Source organism: Styela clava, chromosome 15 (genome assembly GCF_964204865.1).
Source record: "Styela clava chromosome 15, kaStyClav1.hap1.2, whole genome shotgun sequence".
NCBI lineage: Eukaryota > Metazoa > Chordata > Ascidiacea > Stolidobranchia > Styelidae > Styela > Styela clava.
Window position 1 is genome coordinate 3602501 of NC_135264.1, and position 5000 is coordinate 3607500.

Below are 5000 nucleotides of genomic sequence, written 5' to 3' on the forward strand. Positions count from 1 at the left end.
TGGCGGGCGAGAGAGTGCTGCGTCGCCGGCATCGGCGTCGAAAGAAGCCGAGCCGAAAAAAGTTAAAGTACAAACGTGCAAGCATACTAACCTAACCCTAGGTAAGGCATGTCAGAGCGAAAGACAGTAATTTCGAATGAGCCAAGAAAGAGCGGTGCGGGGCCGGTCGGAGCGCACCCTTTTCTCGGTGGCTGGCGGGCGAGAGAGTGCTGCGTCGCCGGCATCGGCGTCGAAAGAAGCCGAGCCGAAAAAAGTTAAAGTACAAACGTGCAAGCATACTAACCTAACCCTAGGTAAGGCATGTCAGAGCGAAAGACAGTAATTTCGAATGAGCCAAGAAAGAGCGGTGCGGGGCCGGTCGGAGCGCACCCTTTTCTCGGTGGCTGGCGGGCGAGAGAGTGCTGCGTCGCCGGCATCGGCGTCGAAAGAAGCCGAGCCGAAAAAAGTTAAAGTACAAACGTGCAAGCATACTAACCTAACCCTAGGTAAGGCATGTCAGAGCGAAAGACAGTAAACTCGAATGAGCCAAGAAAGAGCGGTGCGGGGCTGGTCGGAGCGCACCCTTTTCTCGGTGGCTGGCGGGCGAGAGAGGGCTGCGTCGCCGGCATCGGCGTCGAAAGAAGCCGAGCCGAAAAAAGTTAAAGTACAAACGTGCAAGCATACTAACCTAACCCTAGGTAAGGCATGTCAGAGCGAAAGACAGTAATTTCGAATGAGCCAAGAAAGAGCGGTGCGGGGCCGGTCGGAGCGCACCCTTTTCTCGGTGGCTGGCGGGCGAGAGAGTGCTGCGTCGCCGGCATCGGCGTCGAAAGAAGCCGAGCCGAAAAAAGTTAAAGTACAAACGTGCAAGCATACTAACCTAACCCTAGGTAAGACATGTCAGAGCGAAAGACAGTAAACTCGAATGAGCCAAGAAAGAGCGGTGCGGGGCCGGTCGGAGCGCACCCTTTTCTCGGTGGCTGGCGGGCGAGAGAGTGCTGCGTCGCCGGCATCGGCGTCGAAAGAAGCCGAGCCGAAAAAAGTTAAAGTACAAACGTGCAAGCATACTAACCTAACCCTAGGTAAGGCATGTCAGAGCGAAAGACAGTAATTTCGAATGAGCCAAGAAAGAGCGGTGCGGGGCCGGTCGGAGCGCACCCTTTTCTCGGTGGCTGGCGGGCGAGAGAGTGCTGCGTCGCCGGCATCGGCGTCGAAAGAAGCCGAGCCAAAAAAAGTTGTACAAACGCGATGCTAATGAGCGAGCCGTTGTCTCGACTAATATGTAGGGGGCGTTCGATCGAGCGTCTGGCTTGAGCGCTTGTCGGCCTAGCAGAACGGTCGCATTGTTATGCCCGGGTTTTAGGCACCGCTGCAGGCGGCCGGCAGAGCTCTTGTTTGTGCGAAACTGAATGGATCGAGCCCGAGAGAGGGCGAGCAAAGAAAAAACGCAAATCGCTCCGCCTGGCACTGCCGGCGAGAGCGTGGACGTCGCGGCCAGCGACTGTCGAAGCTGAGTACGGCCGCAGGCGATCGCCTCGGTCTTAAACGAATGCGACGAGCACGCGCCGGGCGGCCCAGCAAGGGCCGAGCGCAGCTGTCGCAGCTATCTGGTTGATCCTGCCAGTAGTGATATGCTTGTCTCAAAGATTAAGCCATGCAGGTGCAAGTACGAGTTCTCGTAAAGCGAAACTGCGAATGGCTCATTAAATCAGTCTTGGTTTATTTGGTCTCGTAAGCGAAGTGGATAACTGTGGTAATTCTAGAGCTAATACATGCATTAAGCGCCGACTTCGGGAGGCGCGCTTTTATCAGATCAAAACCGACCGGGTTCGTCCTGTGACGTTTGATGACTCTGGATAACCACGCGGATCGTACGGTCTCTGCACCGACGACGTATCATTCAAGTGTCTGCCCTATCAACTGTCGAAGGTACGCTACGTGCCTACCTTTGTGATAACGGGTAACGGGGAATCAGGTTTCGATTCCGGAGAGGGAGCCTGAGAAACGGCTACCACATCCAAGGAAGGCAGCAGGCGCGCAAATTACCCATTCCCGACACGGGGAGGTAGTGACGAAAAATAACAATACAGGACTCTAACGAGGCCCTGTAATTGGAATGAGTACATCCTAAAACTCTTAACGAGTATCCATTGGAGGGCAAGTCTGGTGCCAGCAGCCGCGGTAATTCCAGCTCCAACAGTGTATGCTAAAGTTGTTGCGGTTGAATAGCTCGTAGTTGGATTTTGGGCGAGCGCCGCCGGTCCGTCGCAAGGCGTGTCACTGGTTGCGTTCGCCTCACCTTCGGTTCTCCGTCGGTGCTCTTGACTGAGTGTCGGCGGTGGCCGATAAGTTTACTTTGAAAAAATTAGAGTGTTCAAAGCAGGCTGTTCGCCTGCATAGTGTTGCATGGAATAATGGAATAGGACCTCGGTTCTATTTTGTTGGTTTTCGGAGCACGAGGTAATGATTAAGAGGGACAGACGGGGGCGTCCGTACTCTGCCGTTAGAGGTGAAATTCTTGGATCTTCGGAAGACGAACTACTGCGAAAGCATTCGCCAAGAATGTTTTCTTTAATCAAGAGCGAAAGTCAGAGGTTCGAAGACGATCAGATACCGTCCTAGTTCTGACTATAAACGATGCCAACTAGCGATCGGGAGGCGTTACCATGACGACCTTTCCGGCAGCTTCCGGGAAACCAAAGTCTTTGGGTTCCGGGGGAAGTATGGTTGCAAAGCTGAAACTTAAAGGAATTGACGGAAGGGCACCACCAGGAGTGGAGCCTGCGGCTTAATTTGACTCAACACGGGGAAACTCACCCGGCCCGGACACAGGTAGGATTGACAGATTGAGAGCTCTTTCTTGATTCTGTGGGTGGTGGTGCATGGCCGTTCTTAGTTGGTGGAGCGATTTGTCTGGTTAATTCCGATAACGAACGAGACTCTGGCATGCTAAATAGTTACGCGACCTTCTCGGTCGGCGTCTAACTTCTTAGAGGGACTAGTGGCGTTTAGCCACACGAGATTGAGCAATAACAGGTCTGTGATGCCCTTAGATGTCCGGGGCCGCACGCGCGCTACACTGAGTGAAGCAGCGAGTGTCTAACCTAGGCCGAAAGGTCCGGGTAACCCGTTGAACCTCATTCGTGATTGGGATAGGGACTTGCAATTGTTTCCCTTGAACGAGGAATTCCCAGTAAGCGCAAGTCATCAACTTGCGTTGATTACGTCCCTGCCCTTTGTACACACCGCCCGTCGCTACTACCGATTGAATGGTTTAGTGAGATCCTTGGATCGGCCACGTCGCGGCTGGCAACGGCCGCGTCGGCGTGTCGAGAAGACGATCAAACTTGATCATTTAGAGGAAGTAAAAGTCGTAACAAGGTTTCCGTAGGTGAACCTGCGGAAGGATCATTACCGAAGGTGGTGGTAGGCCCCGGCCGACCGCGCACTTAATTGTCTTTGGGTGCCGCCGAGAGGGCGGCCGTCAATCGGGGTTCCGCCCCGTGCGACACGCGTAACACGTTGGCATAGCAAGGCAGCCGAGTGCGATGGTGGCTTCTGGGCACCGCGCTCGATGTGCCGCCGGCCCAGCCCGGCGGTCGCTCGGCGCCGTTTGTTGGTGGTTTTGTGCAGTTGTTGTCGGTGGTGGTTTTGTGGTCGATCCCACAGTGTGACGTCCGCGCGCTTCGGCGCCGGGCGAAACGTCGAGGACGACTCTTAACGGTGGATCACTCGGCTCGCGAGTCGATGAAGGACGCAGCCAAGTGCGAGAAGTAATGTGAATTGCAGAACACATTGAACGTCGACCTTCTGAACGCGAATTGCGGTCTCGGGTCAATCCCGGGACCGCGTCTGCCTCAGGGTCGCGTTCGTCCTCACCCGAGGGCCGTCGCCTGGCCTCTGCGAAGACGGCCGGGCGTCGCCCCAAGTTGAAGCGGTCGCCGAGCTTTCTCGGCGCGACCGCGTGTCCCGTACACCGCCGGCCCCACGACGTGTTCAACTACGTTCGAGGGGCGGGTCCAGGTCGGTCGGTCCGGTCACGAGATCAAGACCGACCGTGGGCCAAGGCGGCGACGGTACGCGCTCGGTCGGCGCCGGCGGCGACGACTTGCGATGCCAGCGGGCCGTGTAAGAAGCGGCCCGCTTGACACATACGACCTGAGTTCAGGCGAGAGCACCCGCTGAATTTAAGCATATTATTAGGCGGAGGAAAAGAAACCAACAGGGATTCCCTGAGTAACGGCGAGTGAACCGGGAAGAGTCCAGCGTCGAATCTGCGCGCTTTTCGAGCGCGCCGAGTTGTGACGTACGGAAGTCCCAGTGCGGCTGACGGCGAGCGCCGGTGTCCTTCTGATCGAGGCCTCGTCCCACGGCGGGTGTTAGGCCCATAGGGGCGCTTGCCTTGGCCGCTTCGGGTCTTCTCGGAGTCGGGTTGTTTGGGAATGCAGCCCAAAGCGGGTGGTAAACTCCACCTAAGACTAAATACGGTCGCGAGACCGATAGCGGACAAGTACCGTGAGGGAAAGTTGAAAAGCACTTTGAAGAGAGAGTTCAAGAGTACGTGAAACCGTTGAGAGGCAAACGGGAGGGCCCGTCAGGTCGCCGGCTCGCTTTCAGTTGGGTGCGGGGGCGCGCCGTCTCGGTTCGCGGACGCTTAAGGCGCCGCTGCCGAGTCGGCTCGCGCACCGTCTCAGCGCACAAGCGACCGGCGCGGGTCACGACCGGTTTGCCGTCGGTCTAAGTCCCCGCGCGAAGGTGGCCTCCGCTCCGGCGGGGGTGTTACAGCGCGCGGGCGGTGCGGCCCGGCGGCGGATCGAGGAAAGGATGCCGCGCGCTCTCTGTGTGCGGCCGTCGCCGTTCGGCTGGCTTGTCGTTCGCCTGCACTGTACGCAGTGCCGGTGTTCGGCGGGCTGCCGCTTCGGTGGCGCGCCGTCGACGCGCTCGGGGTCCGTGGCCACGTCGGCCACCCTCCCGACCCGTCTTGAAACACGGACCAAGGAGTCTAACATGAGCGCGAGTCG

At 57.4% G+C, this 5000-nt stretch overlaps 2 non-coding genes and 1 pseudogene across 2 annotated transcripts; all 3 read left to right on the top strand.

The window, feature by feature from the left end:
* Nucleotides 1-1583: 1583 nt before the first annotated feature.
* On the top strand, nt 1584-3393 carry LOC144413384 (small subunit ribosomal RNA). The gene has a single exon (XR_013469418.1). It is a non-coding gene; the product is annotated as a small subunit ribosomal RNA (ribosomal RNA).
* A 298-nt stretch (nt 3394-3691) lies between these two features.
* LOC144413209 (5.8S ribosomal RNA) lies at nt 3692-3845 on the top strand. Its single transcript, XR_013469246.1, has one exon. It is a non-coding gene; the product is annotated as a 5.8S ribosomal RNA (ribosomal RNA).
* Nucleotides 3846-4133: 288 nt separating this feature from the next.
* The window catches only part of LOC144413450 (large subunit ribosomal RNA), a 3695-nt pseudogene continuing 2828 nt past the window's right edge, over nt 4134-5000 (top strand).